This window comes from Oncorhynchus keta, chromosome 36 (assembly GCF_023373465.1).
Source record: "Oncorhynchus keta strain PuntledgeMale-10-30-2019 chromosome 36, Oket_V2, whole genome shotgun sequence".
NCBI classification, from domain to species: domain Eukaryota; kingdom Metazoa; phylum Chordata; class Actinopteri; order Salmoniformes; family Salmonidae; genus Oncorhynchus; species Oncorhynchus keta.
The window spans coordinates 14,661,046-14,665,951 of NC_068456.1; the positions used below are offsets into that span (position 1 = coordinate 14,661,046).

At 46.7% G+C, this 4,906-nt stretch overlaps 1 long non-coding RNA gene across 1 annotated transcript; it reads right to left on the minus strand.

The window, feature by feature from the left end:
- Positions 1–1,482: 1,482 nt before the first annotated feature.
- LOC127916509 (uncharacterized) lies at positions 1,483–4,634 on the minus strand. The gene is made up of 3 exons (XR_008095088.1): positions 1,707–4,634; positions 1,563–1,634; positions 1,483–1,502 (listed from the first exon to the last, which is right to left on the minus strand). It is a non-coding gene; the product is annotated as an uncharacterized LOC127916509 (long non-coding RNA).
- Positions 4,635–4,906: the final 272 nt, after the last annotated feature.

The following is a 4,906-nucleotide window of genomic DNA, read 5'->3' on the forward strand; positions in this document are numbered from 1 at the left end:
AAAACAAATAGAATCAAAATCAAATGTTATTTCCCACATTCTTTGTAAAAAAAAAAAACAGGTAAAGACTAACAATGAAATGCTTAATTACGGGTCCTTTTTCAACAATGCAGAGTTAAAGGCAAAAAATAAAATTGCAAATAGAAATAGTGACACCAGGAATAAATATACAGTGAGTAACAAATAACAATGCAGAGTAAAATATAACATGGCTATATACAGGGAGTACCAGTACCGAATCGATGTGCAGGGGTACGAGGTAGTTGAGGTGGCTATATACATATTCTTATTTGACCTTTATTTAACTAGGCAAGTCAGTTAAGAACAAATTCTTATTTTCAATGACGGCCTAGGAACAGTGGGTTAACTGCCTGTTCAGGGGCAGAACGACAGATTTGTACCTTGTCAGCTCGGGGGTTTGAACTTGCAACCTTCCGGTTACTAGTACAACGCTCTAACCACTAGGCACCCTGCCGCCCCTGGTGGCAGTGCTTGAATTGGGATGAAAGAGGTGCTGGAGCTGTCTTTTTCCAAGTCGGTCCATTAGACTATGTTAACAGAAATTCACAAATTACATTATGCTATAGAGACCTCTGATTATTAAATGTTAAGGGTTCAAAAACAATGACTATTATACTAGTCTGCCTCCTGTACCTGCCTGCCCTGACCCAGAGCCTGCCTGCTGGCCTGGACCTGCCTGACTCTGACCTGATCACAAACCTCTCTCTGCCTGCCCTGATCCAGAGCCTGCCTGCTGGCCTGGACCTGCTTGACTCTGACCTGATCACAAACCTCTCTCTGCCTGCCCTGACCCAGAGCCTGCCTGCTGGCCTGGACCTGCCTGACTCTGACCTGATCACAAACCTCTCTCTGCCTGCCCTGACCCAGAGCCTGCCTGCTGGCCTGGACCTGCCTGACTCTGACCTGATCACAAACCTCTCTCTGCCTGCCCTGACCCAGAGCCTGCCTGCTGGCCTGGACCTGCCTGACTCTGACCTGATCACAAACCTCTCTCTGCCTGCCCTGACCCAGAGCCTGCCTGCTGGCCTGGACCTGCCTGACTCTGACCTGATCACAAACCTCTCTCTGCCTGCCCTGACCCAGAGCCTGCCTGCTGGCCTGGACCTGCCTGACTCTGACCTGATCACAAACCTCTCTCTGCCTGCCCTGACCCAGAGCCTGCCTGCTGGCCTGGACCTGCCTGACTCTGACCTGATCACAAACCTCTCTGCTGCCCAGAGCCTGCCTGCTGCCTGACCTGAGAGCCTGCCTGCTGGCCTGGACCTGCCTGACTCTGACCTGATCACAAACCTCTCTCTGCCTGCCCTGACCCAGAGCCTGCCTGCTGGCCTGGACCTGCCTGACTCTGACCTGATCACAAACCTCTCTCTGCCTGCCCTGACCCAGAGCCTGCCTGCTGCCGGCCTGGACCTGCCTGACTCTGACCTGATCACAAACCTCTCTCTGTCTGCCCTGACCCGAGCCTGCCTGCTGGCCTGGACCTGCCTGACTCTGACCTGATCACAAACCTCTCTCTGCCTGCCCTGACCCAGAGCCTGGACCTGCCTGACTCTGACCTGATCACAAACCTCTCTCTGCCTGCCCTGACCCAGAGCCTGCCTGCTGGCCTGGACCTGCCTGACTCTGACCTGATCACAAACCTCTCTCTGCCTGCCCTGACACAGAGCCTGCCTGCTGGCCTGGACCTGCCTGACTCTGACCTGATCACAAACCTCTCTCTGTCTGCCCTCAATCTGCTCTTTGCCTGCCCCGTGTTTCTAATAAACCATCTGAGAACTGGTACTACCCGCCTCCCGTGTCTGCATTTGGTTCATATCCGGAGTCGTGATAGTATAAGGTGCAAATAAACATGTTTCAGGGGACATCCATGCACAGCAAGTTATATTTTAACGTTGCAACAAATACATTGCTACTGTTTAATAGACGGGAATCCCAGTTTTCCAACGGTGCAGATTTATTTAGGCAAGATTTAGTGGCGGTGACGACGACGATATTAATGCTTAGTTAGCTATAGTTAACTAGCGAGATAACTGCTAAATGGTATGTTTTGAATTGGCTATCTAGTTAGTCTGTCATTATTTTATACATGCTGCTGATTTGTCGCGCGCTCTCTCCTCGGGCAACGGCCTACTGGCATGCAACACACAAAGAAGGGTCTTTCCGATAATGGTTGATATGTATATTTATAAGTGATTGGTCATATTTAAAAGCGTGGCTTCATGAATTACATTACTTTTCATGATCTTACAAACCCTAATTTGACCATTTGGAACGGCGCATCAAGCGCATTCAGGTTGGTGTATTTTCAATCTGCACAATCTCGAACAGCCTACTGTCACGCACAGATTTACAGAGTAGCGGCAAATAAATTTGAACAAAGCGGAATCAGGAAACGAATGCCCACTCACCATTGCTATTCAATGCAGATCCCGCCTTCATTCTGCATTGATTAACATTTTTTTGCCTTATGCGTGAATCTGGGACGATGATAGGCTACTTTGTTTTATAGAGGAGCTGGTACGCAATTACCCAAACATTTGAAATGCCGGTATGGCGCTCTGGATAGCTCCTGCACAATTCAAGCACTGCATAAACAGTGTATTCGGAAGGTATTCAGACCCTTTGACTTTTTCCACGTTGTTACATTACAGCCGTATTCTGAAATTGATTAAATTGTTGTTTATCCTCATCACTCTACACATAATACCCCATCATTACAAATATTTATATATATTTTTGTATAAAATAAAAACGGAAATATCACAGTTATATAAGTACTCAGACCCTTTACTCAGTACTTTGCTGAAGCATCTTTGACAATGATTACAGCCTCAAGTCTTTTTTGGCTATGATGCTACAAGCTTGGCACACCTGTATATATATATATATATGCCATTTAGCTGACGCTTTTATCCAAAGCGACTTACAGTCATGTGTGCATACATTCTACGTATGGGTGGTCCCGGGAATCGAACCCACTACCCTGGCGTTACAAGCGCCATGCTCTACCAACTGAGCCACAGAAGGACCAATTGGGGAGTTTCTCCCATTCCTCTCTGCAGATATGCTCAAGCTCTGTCAGGTTGGATGGGGAGCATCACTGCACAGCTATTTTCAGGTCTCTCTAGAGATGTTTGATCGGGTTCAAGTCCGGGCTCTGGCTGCACCACTCAAGGACATTCAGATACTTGTCCCAAAGCCACTCCTGCGTTGTCTTGGCTGTGTGCTTAGGGTTATTGTCTGGTTGAAAGGTGAACCTTTCCCCCAGTCTGAGTGCTCTAGAGCAGGTTTTCATCAAGGATTTCTCTGTACTTTTCTCTGTTCATCTTTCCCTCGATCCTGACTAGTCTCCCAGCACCTGCCTCTGAAAAAAATCCCCACAGCATGATGCTGCCACCACCATGCTTCATCGAAGGGATGGCGCTAGGTTTTCTCCAGACGTGATGTTTGGCATTCAGGCCAAAGTCTTCAATCTTGGTTTCATCAGACCAGAGAATCATGTTTCTCATGGTCTGAGAGTCCTTTAAGTGCCTTTTGGCAAATTCCAATCGTGCTGTCATGTGCCTTTTACTAAGGAGTGGCTTCCGTCTGGCCACTCTACCATAAAGGCCTGATTGCTGGAGTGCTGCAGACATGGTGGTACTTCTGGAAGTTTCTCCCATCTCCACAGAGGAACTCTGGAGCTCTGTCAGTGACCATGGGGTTCTTGGTCACCTCCCAGACCAAGGCCCTTCTCCCCCGATTGCTCAGTTTGGTTGGGCGGCCAGCTCTAGGAAGAGTCTTGGTGGTTCCAAACTTCTTCCATTTAAGAATGACAGAGGCCACTGTACTCGTGGGGACCTTTAATACTGCAAACATTTCTATGTACCCTTTCCCAGATCTGTGCCTTTAGACAATCCTGTCTCAGAGCTCTACGGACAATTCCTTCAACCTCAAGGCTTGTTTTTTGCTCTGATATGCACTGTCAACTGTGGGACCTTATGTAGACAGGTGTGTGCCTTTCCCTATCATGTCCAATCAATTGAATTTACCACAGGTGGACTCCAATCAAGTTGTGGAAACATCTCAAGGATGATCAATGGAAACAGGATGCACCTGAGCTAAATTTCGATTCTCATAGCAAAGATTCTGAATACGAACGTAAATATTGTTATTCTGTTTTTATTTAGCATAAATTAGCAAAATTTTTGAACAACCTGTTTTCGCTTTGTCATTATGGGGTATTGTGTGTAGATGATGAATAAAAAAAATATGTAATCAATTTTAGAATAAAGCTATAATGTAACAAAATGTGAAAAAAACATTTCTCTCCTCTCGTAGGCTTGCGTCGGTGGGCAACTTACAGCTGGGTTTTCCTTTGCAATGCGTAATAGTTTGCAAGCCCTGCTTCATCTGCCGAGTGTCAGAGCTGGCATAGTAGGATTCAATCTTAGTCTTAGTCCTGGTATTGACGTTTTGCCTGTTTGATGGCTCATCAGAGGTCGTAGTGGGATTTCTTATAAGCATTCATATTAGTGTCCCGCTTCTTGAAAGCAGCAGCTCTAGACTTCAGCTCAGTGAGGGTGTTGCCTGTAATCCATGGCCTTTGGTTGGGGTATGTACATACAGTCACTTTGGTGACGATCCCAGATTTTTTGCGAGTCTGTGCTAGCAAAACCATCCTGCAGTTTAGCATCTGCTTAATCAGACTATTTCTGTATTGAGTGTTCCACTGGTACTTCCTGTTTTGAGTTTTTGCTTGCAGGAAGTAGGAAGCAGGAGGATAAAGTTATGGTCTGATTTGCCAACAGGAGGGTGAGGGAGGGCCTTGTATGTGTTTCTGTGGGTGGAGTAAAGGTGATCTAAAATGTTGTTGCCTTGTTGCACAGGTCACATGCTGGTAAAA